Source organism: Anopheles merus, unplaced genomic scaffold (assembly GCF_017562075.2).
Source record: "Anopheles merus strain MAF unplaced genomic scaffold, AmerM5.1 LNR4000176, whole genome shotgun sequence".
NCBI lineage: Eukaryota > Metazoa > Arthropoda > Insecta > Diptera > Culicidae > Anopheles > Anopheles merus.
In genome coordinates, this window is record NW_024427756.1 from 28,223 (window position 1) to 47,500 (window position 19,278).

Consider the following 19,278-nt stretch of genomic DNA (forward strand, 5'->3'; position numbering starts at 1 on the left):
CCCTACCAAAGAGGGGCTGCAAAAAGACACGTCCACTATGGAGTTGCGGCCATTACCCCCCATCCAAGTGCTCTGGTTGCCCTGGTTTAGGAGAACCAATCCCAAGGCGGCCGCCGCGTCCATCACAACTCCCCCCCTAGATACCCTTTCCCCATCGTTTGGCCTTCGCTCCATCCCCCATGCACCTGACCAGGCGTTTACGTCACCCCCGATCACGGTGTCCCGATTCCGTGGGAGTACAGACACAATTTCGGTCCATTTGCGTTTGTATTCCTCGACAGTCAAATCGGAACCCACGGGTGGTAGGTAAACGGAGCAGAAAACAATTCCCCGCATCTCGACCACAACGAAGTCCTCGCGTTGGTTGTCAATGATGCGCTGAAAAGGATAATCCCCAACTGATACCACTGCAACCCGGCCGGTGGTATCGGTAACCCAATTGCTGTTATTACTCGGCACCCAATAGGGGTCCGAGAGAATCAAAATATCACAACCCTCGGCACGAGCACTTTGCAAAAGCAAGTCTTGTGCCATTTGGTCATGATTGAGGTTCTGTTGGAACACTCTAATCATGACTGGGCTGTGGGGTTACCTTTCCAAAGTAGCGGCAACTGCGCTGGCCCAGCGAGTGCCCGATTGCATCCGGGCCCTGGCATCCCAAGCACTTCCGCTCCCTAGTGCACGGACCCTCGTGCTTATCTTCTGCGCAACGGTGGCATTTGCTACTACGGTCCTTGCCACGGCAGCGGGCAGCAGTATGCCCGTATTCGTAGCACCGGTAGCATTGCCGCCGGCGTTCCAATAGCCGAAGCCTGCAGCATTTGCTGAAACCAACCGTGTATTGCCTCGCAAGGGCCTGGTCGGTGACCGCTATAGCTGGGCAGTCAAAAAATGCGACCAACGTACCGTAATGCGTTTTTACGGTCGTGATTTGGTCACTGAAAATTTCAACGCCCAACGCGGCACTCATTTCCGAAGAAATTTCTTCGGATGAAGTGCCAGGCGGAATGTTGGTGCAGTTCACCCGCACTGAGGGTGTCCGCGGTCGGCATTTGGCTTTGCCCTCAAGAGCCTTGGACACCTCTCTCCAAAGGGTCATCGTTTCCTGGTGCGACAATGGTGCTAATTCCAGGAGTAGATGACCCTTGAAGTTTGTGCGAATTCTCTGCACATCCTCCTTTTTCACCGTTTCCCTAAGGATTGGCATCATGTCCGCGTACTTGAATCCCCCAATTGATTCAAGTTCAATAGCGTTTGGCATTCTGCCGGCCCTGGGATTAAAGGCAGGTGCCGGCTTTTGCTTGGGTTGGGGAGCAGGAGGTTGCGTATTTGCGGCGAGGCTGGCTGCTTGCTCAGCTTCACGCTGCTTCTTCCTCTTCCTCCTCTCCCGGCGCACGGCGGTCTTCCCCTTTACCGTCCGCCATTCTTGCGCCCCTTCTTGCCCCTCTAGTGGTCCAGATCCTTGGTCACTTGAAAAAATTTCCCCTGCCAACGGTTCCTCTGCCGCAACCACCTTACTATTTTCCCCCTTCCCACCCTTTCCCTTTTTCTTGTTATTTTTCCCTCCGTGACCCACCAACTGTTGTCCCTGTTCCTTATTTCCTGCTGTCTTGGCCTCGTTCTCCCTAACTATTATGTCGTACATCTCCCGCATGATTCCCCCAAAAACAGTGAAGAATTTGGTGATGTCAGACTCATTCAAGGGAATGGAAACCGGTTGCTGCTCTTGATTGGGTCCTGCCAAAGGCCCCAAGTCTTGCTCCACAACCGGATCCTCCACCAAAAGATCCTCTGTTCCCGTCCCCACATCAATTCCTGACCCGGCCTCCCCTAGCCAAAATGCTGGAAGGTTGTGCAACAGGGCTAATACTGAGCCTATACGCTGTTCCCAATCAGAAAATTGGGGCGTTTTTGCTAAAATAGCCCTGTGCTTCACGGTGTCCCTGATAAACAGCATGAGCTCATGTTTTGCTTTTTGCAATGGGCCCATGGGATTGGAATCTGCTGGATATGCCGTTGCGAAAAATTTCCTGTCATATGTTTGCCCTGCCTTGGAACCCTCCCCTTGGCTGTCTTCCGCGATCTGCGGGAGAACAGATACCCTTTTTGCTTTCCCCTCCACCTCTACCGAAGAAGCTCTTCGTAGGGCAGGTGCCATTGCCTTGGAGGCTATCAGCTGGTTTGTTGATGCCCGTCTACCAAAGCTGGTGGCCGAAGCCTTAGACGGGGACATCGTTCCCAGTGAGCTACGGCGGGTGGAATATCTACTGGTTCCTGCCTTTGAGGGACTATTTCTACGAAGTAAAGTGGAGCGTGTATTCATCACCATTTTTCTACCGTTAATTTCTATGGTTAATTTCTATGGAGTTATTTATGACTGTCTACAGATTTTCTTAAGGTACAGGCAAAATTTTAATTAATTGATTGAATAATTAGGCTACTTTTGGGATAATGTAACTACAAGGTGTTAAATAAGCGAGATTTTAATGTTAAGTTATTGTAATTTAGACGGAAAATTAAAATAATTGTCTTGTTTTGACGCGAGATGTCAATATATTTCGCGCTGTATATAAACTTGTCAATAGTTTTTTGTCGGTGTTATTGAACGTTTAATGTAAATGTCAGTCACGTTATTAATTAATTTGTCAGGCCTGATTAAGTGTCAATCGAAAAAATTATTATTGGTTGTCAATTGTCTAGGGTCAATTGTCTAAGGTCGAAAATTTAATGTCACGTCTGTTATTAAATTAAACAGAAGCTATTTGAAAAATTATAATATTGTAACAAACAAGGAAATGTAAATTGAGTTAGTTTAATTTAGCAAGATTAGTCATAAATGAATAGGGTAATTAAGATTGGATATAAGTTAAATAAAAGTGAAAGGTGCTGTTTTTTTTTTTGAGTGGTAAGAAGGGGGGAAGGAATTCCGATTATTATTTAATAAGGTATCAAGCTTAATAAATTGAAATTTAGATTTTTTTTATAAAAAAGCTGTCAGTCTATTTAATGTCAATGTCAGGTGTAAAAAAGTTGTCAGAATTGTTTATTTGTCAAATGAAAATGACGTTTTATGTCAAGTGTGTTGATATAAATCTAACCAAACGGTTTTATTAATTATGAAGATGTTAGAAATCGGCAAGGAATTAATAATAATTAATTTAAATCGAATATAATTTCTATGTGGATATTTAAAAGAAATGTTTCAACTGTTATGATGATTATTCAAAAAAATTAGGAGTTTAATTTATAAATTTCTATTGTCAATCAAGTGATTTTGGATATTAATAATGTAAGTATGTTAATTGTTAAGGATGCCAGCAAAAAATTTATTTATATGAATTATTTTAATTTAATAATTGGAATTTTTAAGCATAAGTGAGTTAAATTTAAATTGAATGTTTGAATATTATTAAATTTTTCCGTTACGACTGTTAATTAATTTAAGTAATAACTGTCAACCAATTAAAATGTCGACGTGACGTCACTTGTCAGAAATATTGAGCTGTCAATTTGTTAATGTGTCAACGTTTGATGTCAAGTGGTCAGCTGTTAATTTGATAATGTAAATAAATCTATTTAATTAATTTAAAAACTATTCAAATCGAAAAACTAATTTATTTTTAATAAACATGCAGAGGACCGGGATGAAAATAGTAACTACGTGATTAAATAAAATTTCTATTTGGAAATGAATTTAGATTGAAGCTAATGTCAAGTGGAATTAATATTGGGTGTTAAGGGAAATGATTTAAATGGCTTGTAATGGAAATTATGCTTAAAAATGATGAAGCAATGAAATTAAAAGCAAGAATATATATGTGTGTATTATTGCGCTGAAGGCGATGTCAATATATTATTAAATGAATGACTTGTTTGAATAATATATATTTGTATATATATTTATAAAGAATAAAATAATATTTAAATGATTTAGTTGAAATAAAATTGCCAACGGAAAGTAACTGAACTAGTGTAAATATTATTATTATCGCGGAAGGCTTGGTGTATTAAATTTAATTCTTCAGAATTTTAGTTATTTCAAAATTTTGAGATTTGAATGAAATGAATGAAATGAATGAAATGAATGAAATTTAGGAATGCTTAAAAGTGACAAACTACGTGAGGAGACGTGTGTGCTTCAACGTTACAGGTAAAATGGGAGTTTTCCCCCGTTCTATTTTGGCTATGCTACGGGTTACAGGTAAAATGGGTTTCCGGTCACCTTGCTCTATGCTCCGTTATTGGAGATTATTTTGTTAGCTTTACGAGAGTTTTGAAATTTTGTTAGGATGGATTCTTTAAATTTAAATATAGAGTTCTACTTTGAATGAATATAATGATAAGCAAAGCAATAATAAAATAGGATTTAGTTTAAATTGAATATGAGGTCTGCATGGATAATTAAATATTGAGTCAACTAATATAAGAATTATTTATGGAGTATGGCATTTAAAGTATTAATTGATTTTTTAATCTTTTGTTATTGTTTATTAAATCGTTCTTGTGGGATCGGGCCGGCAGATAAAAGTAGTAAAGTATTTAATGAAAGTATTTAAGAACCCTTGAGTAAAAGTGAGTTTATTTAATTTAAATGTTGAGTATAATTAATTAATCAATTGCAAGTGTCAAATTATTTAATTTAATGTCAAAATGGTATGGGGCTTTATTATAAATCTTTTTAAATTATTGCTCAACTTTCCAAATAAGAAATATTAATTATTATAAGACATGCAAACAACCGGGGAAAAAAAGCTACGTGATTTAATGAACTTCTACTTGTTAAGGGGTTTTGGATGGAGAGAACGTATTGTCTATAATTAAAAAGGTGGAGAATTGTAATTTAAGCAAACGAGTTATTAAAATTGAATTATTAATTAATTTATATTAAGTAGGAAGATGTATGAAGAAATTAAATTGATGGTTTAAATGAAAGTTTGCTATGGCAATAATGAAGCAATGAATTAAAATTGAGATTTTTTTTTTTTATTTGATGTATTCCGCTTAAGGCGTTTTTACTATTTTTTGTTTATTTGAAAACTTGTTTAAATCAATAATAATTTGAAAAGAATGAATAAATATTAAAATAATTTTAATTGAAATAACTTGCCGACGGAAAGGAATTGAACTAGTGTAAATAAAATTATTATAGCGGAAGGCTTTGTATGTGTTGATTTAATTCTTTGGAGTTTAACTTATTTAAATATTTGTGATTTGAATTAAATGAATGAAATGAATGAAGTTTAGGAATGCTTAAACCGGGAGAAAAGGAGTAAATACGTGATTTAATAAATTTCTACTTGTAAAGGGTTATGGATTGGGAGAACGTATTGCCATTAATTTAAAAAGTGAAGAATTGTAATTTAGCAACTGAGTTTGTTAAATTGAATTTTGAAGTAATTTATATTAAGTTTTAAGATGTATATAAGAATTCAGATCGATTGTAGAGTGAAATTAAATTGATGGTTTGAAATTGAAGTATGCTATTGCAGTAATGAGGCAATGTATTAAAGAGGAATTTATTTAATTTTGCTGTGTTGTGTTTAAGGCGGTTTAATTAATTTTAATAAAGAGACTTGTTTAAATGAAGATATTTTCGTATTAATATTTGAATATAATAAATAATATTTTAATATTTTAAGTTAAAATAAAATTTCCAACGGAAAGTAACTGGACTGGTTTAATTATTATTATCGCGGAAGGCTTTGTATGTGTTAATTTAATTCTTCAGAGTTAAAGTTATTTCAAAATTTTGAGATTTGAATGAAATGAATGAAATGAATGAAATTTAGGAATGCTTAAAAGTGACAAACTACGTGAGGAGACGTGTGTGCTTCAACGTTACAGGTAAAATGGTAATTTTCCCCCGTTCTATTTTGGCTATGCTACGGGTTACAGGTAAAATGGGTTTCCGGTCACCTTGCTCTATGCTCCGTTATTGGAGATTATTTTGTTAGCTTTACGAGAGTTTTGAAATTTTGTTAGGATGGATTTTGAAATTTAAATGGTTAGCTCTACTGGGATTGGAATTATTCTACTTTACGAATGGTGGTTTGAATTATTTATGTCATATATTTTTTGCCTATTTCTACTGTTAGTTTTATATTTAATATGAAATTTAATGCTGAGGGGGAGAAAGAATCGAAATAAGAAAATAAATGCAGTTTTATATAATAATGGTTTAGTTGGGGAACTAATTGAGATTTGGTTAGGTTGTGAATGGGATTTCAAATTCTACACTATAAAAATTTAAACTATTTGCCGGTTTGAAAACTCTCGATGTTTCTCGTCGCTGGAACAGATGGAACCGGGAGTCTCGAACACAACACACACTTAGTACAAGTATTCTCGTGGACCGCTCAACGAAAGCGTATTTGCAGAAGGCTTAATGAATTAATTTATTAATTGAACGCAGAAGGCGATGCTTATAATAATTGTCTTATAGGATTTGAATAATTGGTTTTTCTTTGCAGAGGGCAATTTAATTCAATAAATATATTTGCTGAAGGCTTATGTAATTAATTTGGTTTATTTAAGGCAAACAGTTTATTTAAAAAATTTTTATTAATTTTATAATAAATTGTGAAGTATTTTGCAGAAGGCAACTATTGAAAATAATTTTGTTCCAACGCTGAAGGCGATGCTAATTTCCCAATGGGAAAAAAAAGGATTTTAAAAAAAAGGCAAATTAAATTAATTGATTTTAATTAAATCGAATGCAGAAGGCTTATGGCAATCGGAGCAGTCAACACGAGAACACTGCACTTCACTTTTCACACACACACCCTAGTGATTCCGGTCGAAGTCTCAACGAATGCTTGATGCAGAAGGTTTAATTTAAAATAAGACGCTGAAGGCGATGCTTTTACTTTAATTTATTTTAATTGGCAATTGAATTTTAATTATAAAATTTAAACTAGGTTAATTAAATGGTTTGAGAAGGTGTTTAAAAGCTGAGGCGATTCTAATAAGCAATCAAATGAATTTCTTTGTGAATAAATTATAAGTGCAAAAGGCTAAATAATTAATTAAAATATATTTGTTTTAGTTGCAGAAGGCAATTCTATTTATTTAATTTAATATAACTTGATTATTTATTTAATTTGTTTGCAGACGGCACTTGGTAAAGACGCTGAAGGCGATGCTAAATTCCCGACGGCAAATGTGGGTTTGTAGAATTAAATTAAAATTGCAGAAGGCTTAGAACAAAAAGCAATCGGAGTTATCAAAACACGGAATCACTTCACTTTCACACACACACAACACTAGTGATTCCGGCCGAAGTCGTCGACGAAAGCTGTTTTTTTTTAATGAAAGCGCTGAAGGCGTTACAAAATGATATTGCTTAAGGCACTTTTTTTTTTTTTAAATAAAATTTGTTAATTAATTGATTTGCAGAAGGCTTCAATTTATTTTCTTCACTGAAGGTGATTCTAAATAAGTTTAATTAAGTAAAATTAAATCAATTTTAAATGCTAAAGGCTTATTTAAAACATATGGTTTATTAATGGGACACTGAAGGTGATGCTAATTTAAATTGGGAGTAAGTTGATTATATTTAAATAAAATCCACAAAAGGCAGTTAAATGGAAAACGCTGAAGGCGATGCTAATTTCCGCACGAAAAATGTGGGTTTATTGAATAAATTGTTAATTGCAGAAGGCTTAATGCAAAGGGCGATCGGAGTTATCAAGACACGGAATCACTTCACTTCACTTTTTCACACACACACACACACACACACACACACAACACTAGTGATTCCGGCCGAAGTCGTCAACGAGAGCTTATTTAAAAAAGATGCGCAGAAGGCGATGCTAAAATTTATTTAATTGCTTAAGGCACTTTTAAATAAAATAATCGAAAGAAAATTATTAATTTATATGTAAATATGCAGAAGGCTTTCTCTTTTGTAATACACTGAAGGTGATTCTAATATATTAAACAAGGGCAATTTAAATCTTTGTTTATTGCAGAAGGCTTTTAAAAATAAATGTATAATAATTGGCACTGAAGGTGATGCTAATTGTAATTAATGGAAAGTTAAAGAAATAGATATTAAAAAAAAAATAATAAAAATCGCAAAATGCAGTTAATTCAGACGCTGAAGGCGATGCTAATTTCCCGACGGCAAATGTGGGTTTTTTTTGAATTATTATTTTTTGCAGAAGGCTTAACAAAAATGGCAATCGGAGTTATCAAGACACGGAATCACTTCACTTCACTCACACGTGGCACTTACAGTACTGGTTAACAATTCCAAAGCTTAATTATTTTAAAATTTTAAATTGCAAATATGCCGACGGAAAAAAGCCGATGGCAAAAAATAAAAATTTTATTTTTAATACACAGAAGGTGATGCTAAAATGCCGACGGGGAAAAGCCGACGGCAAAAAGAAATAAATAAAATACACAGAAGGTGATGCTAAAATGCCGACGGGAAAAAAGCCGACGGCAAAATAAATAAAATTAAATAAAATACACAGAAGGTGATGCTAAAATGCCGACGGAAAAAAAGCCGACGGCAAAAAGAATAAATAAAATACACAGAAGGTGATGCTAAGATGCCGACGGGAAAAAAATAGCCGACGGCAAAATAATAAATTAAATAAATACACAGAAGGTGATGCTAAAATGCCGACGGGAAAAATGCCGACGGCAAAATAATGAATTAAATAAATACACAGAAGGTGATGCTAAAATGCCGACGGGAAAAAAGCCGACGGCAAAAAAATTAAATTAAATAAAATACACAGAAGGTGATGCTAAAATGCCAACGGGAAAAAAGCCGACGGCAAAAAGAAATAAATAAAATACACAGAAGGTGATGCTTAAATGCCGACGGGAAAAAGGCCGACGGCAAAAAGAAATAAATAAAATACACAGAAGGTGATGCTAAAATGCCGACGGGAAAAAAAAGCCGACGGCAAAATAATTAAAATAATTAACGCAGAAGGCGATGCTAAAATGCCGACGGGAAAAAGGCCGACGGCAGAATAATTAAAATATTAAACGCAGAAGGCGATGCTAATAGCGGTTGGAATTGTTAACACGGAACACTGCACCACACTGCACCACACTGCACACACACACACACTGTATCAAGCACTCTAAAAACTGAGACTAGCAGAAGCACGACCTTCCTCGTCAACGGTTAAAAGAATACTGACACTTTCACACACACACACAAAGTCACTGATCGCTGGGTATTTGGGCAGCGTAACGCCGTCTCGAAGGCTGGAAGAAGACTGAGCGGATGAGCAGAGCACCGAGCAAATTTATACCGTAGCGGCGGGGCCTCCGGGTATAAAATGTTCGGTAGAACTCTGGTGTCGAGCGGGAGCGAGGTGAGAACACGTCTGCTCCGTTCGGCTGTCCGATGATGTCTGGCATTTGGCTACCTTTTTTTTTTTTTTTTTTTTTTTTTTTTTTTTTTTTTTTTTTTTTTTTTTTTTTTTTTTTTTTGTTAACGAAGAGTGAGCATATTCCATCCCCCTCTCCGACTTACCCAACCCGGCCGGTACGCTGTGGTGCGTATTACTTCATGCGGAGTCGTGTGTGCGGTTGCACCCTGGCTCACGACGCATCTTCTGCGGCGATCTGGTCTGCTGATGCTGCTTATTACGCTGCTTTCCGTGGTGCGACGCGGTCCCTTTGATCCTATCGCCCACACTTCGGGTGGGCAATGGGGGGTCTGCATCGTTGATCACCACTCCAAGCACGTAAGGCAGTTCTCCTGAAATGAAATTTGGATAGAGGAAACAAGAAAACAGAAAAGAGATAGAAACAGCTGAAAATAGAGAAGAGAAGAGAAAAAGAAAGCTGGAAAGAAACGAAAGGAAGAAGAAGGATTAGTAACTTTCCAGCTTACGGTGGCCCTTGTGGCACGGGTTGTTGCCGTGCCGTAGGGCCTGAAGGACCGCCATTTGCGTCCCTCGCCCGCCGTCTGGCCCGCCTGCGTCGCCTTGCCGTTGGTGGACGCTCGACATCCCATCTCGCTTGGAGAGTGGAGAAGATTGTCCTGGCGGCGGCGCGGACGGCCTCCCACGTATCGCTGCGGGCGCACATTTCCGAGACAATGTTATCCATTGTTACTCGGGAATGGCACCGCTGCTGCATCTCGTTCCGGATCCGATCGAACCGTGGACAGTGGAACAGCACGTGTTCCACGTCTTCCACGGCGTCCGCACATTCAGGGCAGTTGGGCGAGCCATCCAGGATGCCTTTCTCGACGAAATAGGAGCGCAAGAACCCGTGCCCCGTGAGGAGCTGGGTGAGGAAAAAGTCGACTTCCCCATGCTTGCGGCTGACCCAGAGATTAATGTCTGGGATCAGTCTCCTCGTCTTCAATCCTGGTGCTCCTGGTTGCCCTGCACCCGTGGTCCACTGGTCCTGCCAGCGCCTCATCGTTTCCTCCCGTTGTCGCTTCCGTATGTCCGATTGAACGCCACCACTCGCTACCTTTTCGTCGTGGCAGCGGATATCCTCCTGCATGAGGAGGACTAACGGGGTGGTGTTGGCGACAACGCAAGCGGCGTCATAGGATACGGTCTGGAAGGCACTGGCGACTCGGAGTGCCCCCGGTCGATGCGCCCTTTGGACCGATTTGCGATGGGTCTCCTTGTCGAGGACCCATCGCCCCCAGGTGGCAACTCCGTATCGGATGATACTGTTGCCGACGTTTACGAGCTGTCTCCTACTGCGGCTCTTAGGACCACGCTTATTCGGCATCAGGCAGGTCAAGGCGTTCGTAATCCGTGAAGCCTTATTGACCACCCTCTCCAGATGCCGGCTGTGGTGCTGTTTGCGGCAGAGGTCCACTCCCAGGTATTTCAGCGTTTCCGTGGATTGGATCGAGTGACCGCCCGCTTGTAGCTCTGCGAGCTGCGGGACATGATGGGTACAAAAGATCATGAACCCGGTCTTTTGGTGGGCAAGGTCCAAACCGACTCCTTGCAACCACCGCTCGATCTTCTCCAGGTTAGCCGTTGCTAACGCGCTGACCTGTTCCGTGGTCCTTCCCAAAAATGTGAAGGCCACGTCGTCAGCAAACCCGATGATGTCCGCTCGTAGTCCTTCGAGCGGCAAGCGGAGTAGGTCGTCATACATGACGTTCCACAGTGTTGGTCCTAGAACCGAACCCTGAGGAACGCCAGCAGATACATTCCTCGACACTACTCCTTCATCCGTATCGTAGTGGAGCGTTCGGCCAATAAAATAGTTCCGCAGCAACGCCTGCAAATAAGGCGGAGTGTTTTTACGCTGCAGAGCTTGGCCAATCGCTGTCCAGTTTGCCGAGTTGAAGGCATTCCGGACGTCCACCGTTACCACCGCACAGAGGCGATCCCCCTTTCGCTTTTTATCAAGAGCGACTTTCCCGTTATCCATCACCCGAGTGATGGCATCCACGGTCGAACGCCCTTTACGGAAACCGTATTGGGCATCCGAAAGTCCCCCCGTTGACTCTAGGTGGGTTGTCAGCCTCCGCTGAATCAACCGCTCCAAAATTTTCCCCAACACACTCAGCAAGCAAATGGGCCGGTATGACGAGGGCTCCCCAGGTGGTTTCCCCGACTTGGTAAGCAGCACCAGTTGCTGCCGCTTCCATGCGTCGGGGAAAGTGCCTGCCTCCAGTAGCTGCTTATAGCTTTTGGCAAAAACGGCAGGAAAAGCCATAATTGCCGCAGCTGCAGCCATATTCGGAATATTGTCGTCCCCCGGAGCTTTCTTGGGGTTGAGTGAGCGGGCAATCTCCTTCAACTCTTCCGCCAACTCCTCCTCCGAGACCGGATCCATCGGATCCCCACCTACTTCCGTCTCGGGCCACTCCATCGGGGGACGCTCGGGAAAGAGCTCATTCACGATGAACTGGAGCTTATTAGCATCCCGTTCCATCGGAACCCGAGCTCCTTCCCACTGCTGCTTGCGGATTTGGTACGCAGGGCCAAAGCCGTGCGGTTCCAATTGTTCCGGCAGATCCTGCTTGTGTTGGTCCTTGCTGAGCTTGACGGCCCGTTCCAGGGCAGCGCGTGCGTCCGACTTCATTTGACGCCTTTCCTCGCGCTGCTCCTCGGTCCGGGCCCGGTTGAACCGCCGTTTCATTCCATGAAAATAGCTGCGCAACCGATCAATCTCGGACGTCCACCAATAAACTGGACGCCGGCCCTGTCGCCTTGGGGGTTGCCTAGGCATGGTGCCGTCACAAGCCACCGTAATGGCCTGGGTCAGCTCCTCTGCCGTAGCAACATGCCCAAAAATGTCCTGGTCCCTCAAGATTTCAACGAACAAATCCTTGTCGAAGAATCTTGTGGACCACCTTCCCCCATTCACTGCTGAGTGTCCCACGTTATTGGCACGCTGTCTCGGAACCCTGCCGACCACAAACTTAATAGTATTGTGGTCACTTGGGGTTTCGTCACAAACTCGCCAATTATTTTCCCCTACCAAAGAGGGGCTGCAAAACGACACGTCCACTATGGAGTTGCGGCCATTTCCCCCCATCCAAGTGCTCTGGTTGCCCTGGTTTAGGAGAACCAATCCCAAAGCAGCCGCCGCGTCCATCACAACTCCCCCCCTAGATACCCTTTCCCCATCGTTTGGCCTCCGCTCCATCCCCCATGTACCTGACCAGGCGTTTACGTCACCCCCGATCACGGTGTCCCGATTCCGTGGGAGTACAGACACAATTTCGGTCCATTTGCGTTTGTATTCCTCGACAGTCAAATCGGAACCCACGGGTGGTAGGTAAACGGAGCAGAAAACAATTCCCCGCATCTCGACCACAACGAAGTCCTCGCGTTGGTTGTCAATGATGCGCTGAAAAGGATAATCCCCAACTGATACCACTGCAACCCGGCCAGTGGTATCGGTAACCCAATTGCTGTTATTACTCGGCACCCAATAGGGGTCCGAGAGAATCAAAATATCACAACCCTCGGCACGAGCACTTTGCAAAAGCAAGTCTTGTGCCATTTGGTCATGATTGAGGTTCTGTTGGAACACTCTAATCATGACTGGGCTGTGGGGTTACCTTTCCAAAGTAGCGGCAACTGCGCTGGCCCAGCGAGTGCCCGATTGCATCCGGGCCCTGGCATCCCAAGCACTTCCGCTCCCTAGTGCACGGTCCCTCGTGCTTATCTTCTGCGCAACGGTGGCATTTGCTACTACGGTCCTTGCCACGGCAGCGGGCAGCAGTATGCCCGTATTCGTAGCACCGGTAGCATTGCCGCCGGCGTTCCAATAGCCGAAGCCTGCAGCATTTGCTAAAACCAACCGTGTACTGCCTCGCAAGGGCCTGGTCGGTGACCGCTATAGCTGGGCAATCGAAAAATGCGACCAACGTACCGTAATGCGTTTTTACGGTCGTGATTTGGTCGCTGAAAATTTCAACGCCCAACGCGGCACTCATTTCCGAGGAAATTTCTTCGGATGAAGTGCCAGGCGGAATGTTGGTGCAGTTCACCCGCACTGAGGGTGTCCGCGGTCGGCATTTGGCTTTGCCCTCAAGAGCCTTGGACACCTCTCTCCAAAGGGTCATCGTTTCCTGGTGCGACAATGGTGCTAATTCCAGGAGTAGATGACCCTTGAAGTTTGTGCGAATTCTCTGCACATCCTCCTTTTTCACCGTTTCCCTAAGGATTGGCATCATGTCCGCGTACTTGAATCCCCCAATTGATTCAAGCTCGATGGCGTTTGGCATTCTGCCGGCCCTGGGATTAAAGGCAGGTGCCGGCTTTTGCTTGGGTTGGGGAGCAGAAGGATGGGTAGTTGCGGCGAGGCTGGCTGCTTGCTCAGCTTCACGCTGCTTCTTCCTCTTCCTCCTCTCCCGGCGCACGGCAGTCTTCCCCTTTACCGTCCGCCATTCTTGTGCCCCCTCTTGCCCCCCTTGTGGTCCAGATCCCTGGTCACTTGAAAAAATTTCCCCTGCCAACGGTTCCTCTGCCGCAACAACCTTACTATTTTCCCCCTTCCCACCCTTTCCCTTTTTCTTGCTATTTTTACCTCCGTGACCCGCCAACTGTTGTCCCTGTTCCTTATTTCCTGCTGTCTTGGCCTCGTTTTCCCTAACTATTATGTCATACATCTCCCGCATGATTCCCCCAAAAACAGTGAAGAATTTGGTGATGTCAGACTCATTCAAGGGGATGGAAACCGGTTGCTGCTCTTGATTGGGTCCTGCCAAAGGCCCCAAGTCTTGCTCCACAACCGGATCCTCCACCAAAAGATCCTCTGTTCCCGTCCCCACATCAATTCCTGACCCGGCCTCCCCTAGCCAAAATGCTGGAAGGTTGTGCAACAGGGCTAATACTGAGCCTATACGCTGTTCCCAATCAGAAAATTGGGGCGTTTTCGCTAAAATAGCCCTGTGCTTCACGGTGTCCCTGATAAACAGCATGAGCTCGTGTTTTGCTTTTTGCAATGGGCCCATGGGGTTGGAATCTGCTGGATATGCAGTTGCAAAAAATTTCCTGTCATATGTTTGCCCTGCCTTGGAACCCTCCCCTTGGCTGTCTTCCGCGATCTGCGGGAGAACAGATACCCTTTTTGCTTTCCCCTCCACCTCTGCCGAAGAAGCTCTTCGTAAGGCAGGTGCCATCACCTTGGGGGCTATCAGCTGGTTTGTTGATGCCCGTCTACCAAAGCTGGTGGCCGAAGCCTTTGACGGGGACATCGTTCCCAGAGAGCTACGGCGGGTGGAATATCTACTGGTTCCTGCCTTCGAGGGACTAATTCTACGAGCTAAAGTGGAGCGTGTGTTCATCACCATTTTTCTACCGTTAATTTCTATGGTTAATTTCTATGGAGTTATTTATGACTGTCTACTGATTTTCTAAAGGGACTGGCAAAATTTAGATAATGGATTGAATAATTTAGGCTTCTTTTGGGATAATGTAACTACAAGCTATTAAATAAGCGAGGTTTTAATGTTAAGTTATTATAATTAAGACGGAAAATTAAAATAATTGTCGTGTTTTGACGCGAGATGTCAATAGATTTCGCGCTGTATATAAACTGTCAATTGTTTTTTTTTTTTTTTTGTCGGTGTTATTGAACGTTGAATGTAAATGTCAGTCACGTAATTAATTAATTTGTCGGGCCTGATTAAGTGTCAATTGAAAAAATTATTATTGGTTGTCAGTTGGTCTAGGGTCAATTGTCTAAGGTCGAAAATTTACTGTTACGTTGTTATTAAATTAAACAGAAGCTATTTTAAAAATTATAATATTGTAACAAACAAGGAAATTTAAATTGAGTAAGTTTAATTTAGCAAGATTAGCAATAAATGACTAGCATCAATTATTTAAATGTCAAAGAATACATGGAGAGAGTGTATAAGGTAATTAAGATTGGATAAAGTTAAATAAAAGTGAAAGGGGCTCTTTTTTTTGAGTGGTAAGAAGGGGGGAAGGAATTCCGATAATTATTTAATAAGGTATCAAGCTTAATAAATTTAAAATTTAGATTGTTTTATTCAAAGAGCTGTCAGTCTATTTAATGTCAATGTCAGGTGTAAAAAAGATGTCAGAATTGTTTATTGTCAAATGAAATTGACGTTTTCAGTCAAGAGTGCTGATATAAATCTAACCAAACGGTTTAATTAAATGTGAAGATGTTAGAAATCGGCAAGGAATTAATAATAATTAATTTAAATCGAATATAATCTCTATGTGGATATTTAAAAGAAATGTTTCAAGTGTTATGATGATTATTCAAAAAAATTAGGAGGTAATTTATAAATTTCTATTGTCAATCAAGTGATTTTGGATATTAATAATGTAAATATGTTAATTATTAAGGATGCCAGCAAAAAATTTATTTATATAAATTATTTAATTTAATAATTTAGAATTTTAAGCAAAAGTGAGTTAAATTTTGATTAGATGTTTGAATATTATTAAATTTTTCCGTTACGACTGTTAATTAATTTAATTAATAACTGTCAACCAATTAAAATGTCGACGTGACGTCACTTGTCAGAAAATATTGAGCTGTCAATTGATAATGTGTCAACGTTTGATGTCAAGTGGTTAGCTGTTAATTTGATATGTAAATAAATCTATTTAATTATTTTAAAACTATTCAAATCGAGAAACTAAATAATTTTTTAATAAACATGCAGAGGACCGGGATGAAAATAATAACTACGTGATTCAATAAAATTTCTATTTGGAAATGAATTTAGATTGAAACTAATGTAAAGTGGAATTAATATTGGGTGTTAAGGGAAATTATTTAAATGGCTTGTAATGGAAATTATGCTTAAAAATGATGAAGCAATGAAATTAAAAGCAAGAATATATATTTGTATATTATTGCGCTGAAGGCGATGTCAATATATTATTAATTTAATGACTTATTTAGATAATATATATTTGTATATATATTTATAAAGAATAAAATAATATTTAAATGATTTAATTGAAATAAAATTGCCAACGGAAAGTAACTGAACTAGTGTAAATATTATTATTATCGCGGAAGGCTTGGTGTATTAAATTTAATTCTTCAGAATTTTAGTTATTTCAAAATTTTGAGATTTGAATGAAATGAATGAAATGAATGAAATTAAGGAATGCTTAAAAGTGACAAACTACGTGAGGAGACGTGTGTGCTTCAACGTTACAGGTAAAATGGGAATTTTCCCCCGTTCTATTTTGGCTATGCTACGGGTTACAGGTAAAATGGGTTTCCGGTCACCTTGCTCTATGCTCCGTTATTGGAGATTATTTTGTTAGCTTCACGAGAGTTTTGAAATTTTGTTAGGATGGATTCTTTAAATTTAAATATAGAGTTCTACTTTGAATGAATATAATGAGAAGCAAAGCAATAATAAAATAGGATTTAGTTTAAATTGAATATAAGGTCTGCATGGATAATTAAAATATTGATTCAATTAATATGAGAATTATTTATGGAGTATGGCTTTAAAAGTATTAATTGATTTTTTAGTCTTTTGTTATTGTTTATTAAATCGTTCTTGTGGGATCGGGCCGGCAGATAAAAGTAGTAAAGTATTTAATGAAAGTATTTAAGAACCCTTGAGTAAAAGTCAGTTTATTTAATTTAAATGTTGAGTATAGTTAATTAATCAATTGCAAGTGTCAAATAATTAAATTTAATGTCAAAATGGTATGGGGCTTTAATATAAATCTTTTTAAATTATTGCTCAACTTTCCAAATAAGAAGTATTAATTATTATAAGACATGCAAACAACCGGGGAAAAAAAAGCTACGTGATTTAATGAACTTCTACTTGTTAAGGGTTTTGGATGGAGAGAACGTATTGTCAATAATTAAAAAGGTGGAGAATGGTAATTTAAGCAAACGAGTTATTAAAATTGAATTATAAATTAATTTATATTAAGTAGGAAGATGTATTAAGAAATTAAATTGATGGTTTAAATGAAAGTTTGCTATGGCAATAATGAAGCAATGAATTAAAATTGAGATTTTTTATATTTGATGTATTTCGCTTAAGGCGTTTTTAATATTTTTTGTTTATTTGAAAAACTTGTTTAAATCAATAATAATTTGAAAAGAATGAATTAATATTAAAAGAATTTAAATTGAAATAACTTGCCGACGGAAAGGAATTGAACTAGTGTAAATAAAATTATTATAGCGGAAGGCTTCGTATGTGTTGATTTAATTCTTTGGAGTTCAACTTATTTAAATATTTGTGATTTGAATTAAATGAATGAAATGAATGAAGTTTAGGAATGCTTAAACCGGGAGGAAAGGAGTAAATGCGTGATTTAATAAATTTCTACTTGTAAAGGGTTATGGATTGGGAGAACGTATTGCCATTAATTTAAAAAGTGAAGAATTGTAATTTAGCAACTGAGTTTGTTAAATTGAATTTTGACGTAATTTATATTAAGTTTTAAGATGTATATAAGAATTGAGATTGATTGTAGAAGTGAAATTAAATTGATGGTTTGTAATTGAAGTATGCTATAGCAATAATGAAGCAATGTATAAAAGAGGAATTTATTTAATTTTGCTGTATTGTGCTTAAGGCGATTTATTTAATTTTACTAAAAAGACTTGTTTAATTGAAGATTTTTTCGTATTAATATTGAATAGAATAAAATAATATTTTAATATTTTAAGTAAACAAAAAAAAAAAAAAAAAATTCCAACGGGAAGTAATTGGTCTGGTTTAATTATTATTATTATCGCGGAAGGCTTTGTAAGTGTTTATTTAATTCCTCAGAGTTAGAGTTATTTCAAAATTTTGAGATTTGAATGAAATGAATGAAATGAATGAAATTTAGGAATGCTTAAAAGTGACAGACTACGTGAGGAGACGTGTGTGCTTCAACGTTACAGGTAAAATGGGAATTTTCCCCCGTTCTATTTTGGCTATGCTACGGGTTACAGGTAAAATGGGTTTCCGGTCACCTTGCTCTATGCTCCGTTATTGGAGATTATTTTGTTAGCTTTACGAGAGTTTTGAAATTTTGTTAGGATGGATTTTGAAATTTAAATTGTTAGCTCTACTGGGTTTGGAATTATTCTACTTTACGAATGGTGGTTTGAATTATTTATGTAATATATTTTTTGCCTATTTCTACTGTTAGTTTTATATTTATTATGAAATTTAATGCTGAGGGGGAGAAAGAATCGAAATAAGAAAATAAATGCAGTTTTATATAATAATGGTTTAGTTGGGGAACTAGTTGAGATTTGGTTAGGTTGTGAATGGGATTTCAAATTCTACACTATAAAAATTAAAACTATTTGCCGGTTTGAAAACTCTCGATGTTTCTCGTCGCTGGAACAGATGGAACCGGGAGTCTCGAACACAACACACACTTAGCACAAGTATTCTCGTGGACCGCTCAACGAGAGCTTATTTGCAGAAGGCTTAATTAATTAATTTATTACTTGAACGCAGAAGGCGATGCTAATAATAATTGTCTTATAGGATTTTGAAGAATTGGTTTGTTTTTTTTGCAGAGGGCAATTTAGTTCAATAAATATATTTGCTGAAGGCTTATGTAATTAATTTGGTTTATTTAAGGCAAACAGTTTATTTAATAATTATTATTAAATTTATAATAAGTTGTGAAGTATTTTGCAGAAGGCAACTATTGAAATAATTTTGTTCCAACGCTGAAGGCGATGCTAATTTCCCAATGAAAAAAAAAGGGGTTTAGAAAAAAGGCAAATTAATTAATTGATTTTAATTAAATCAAATGCAGAAGGCTTATGGCAATCGGAGCAGTCAACACGAGAGCACTGCACTTCACTTTTCACACACACACACTAGTGATT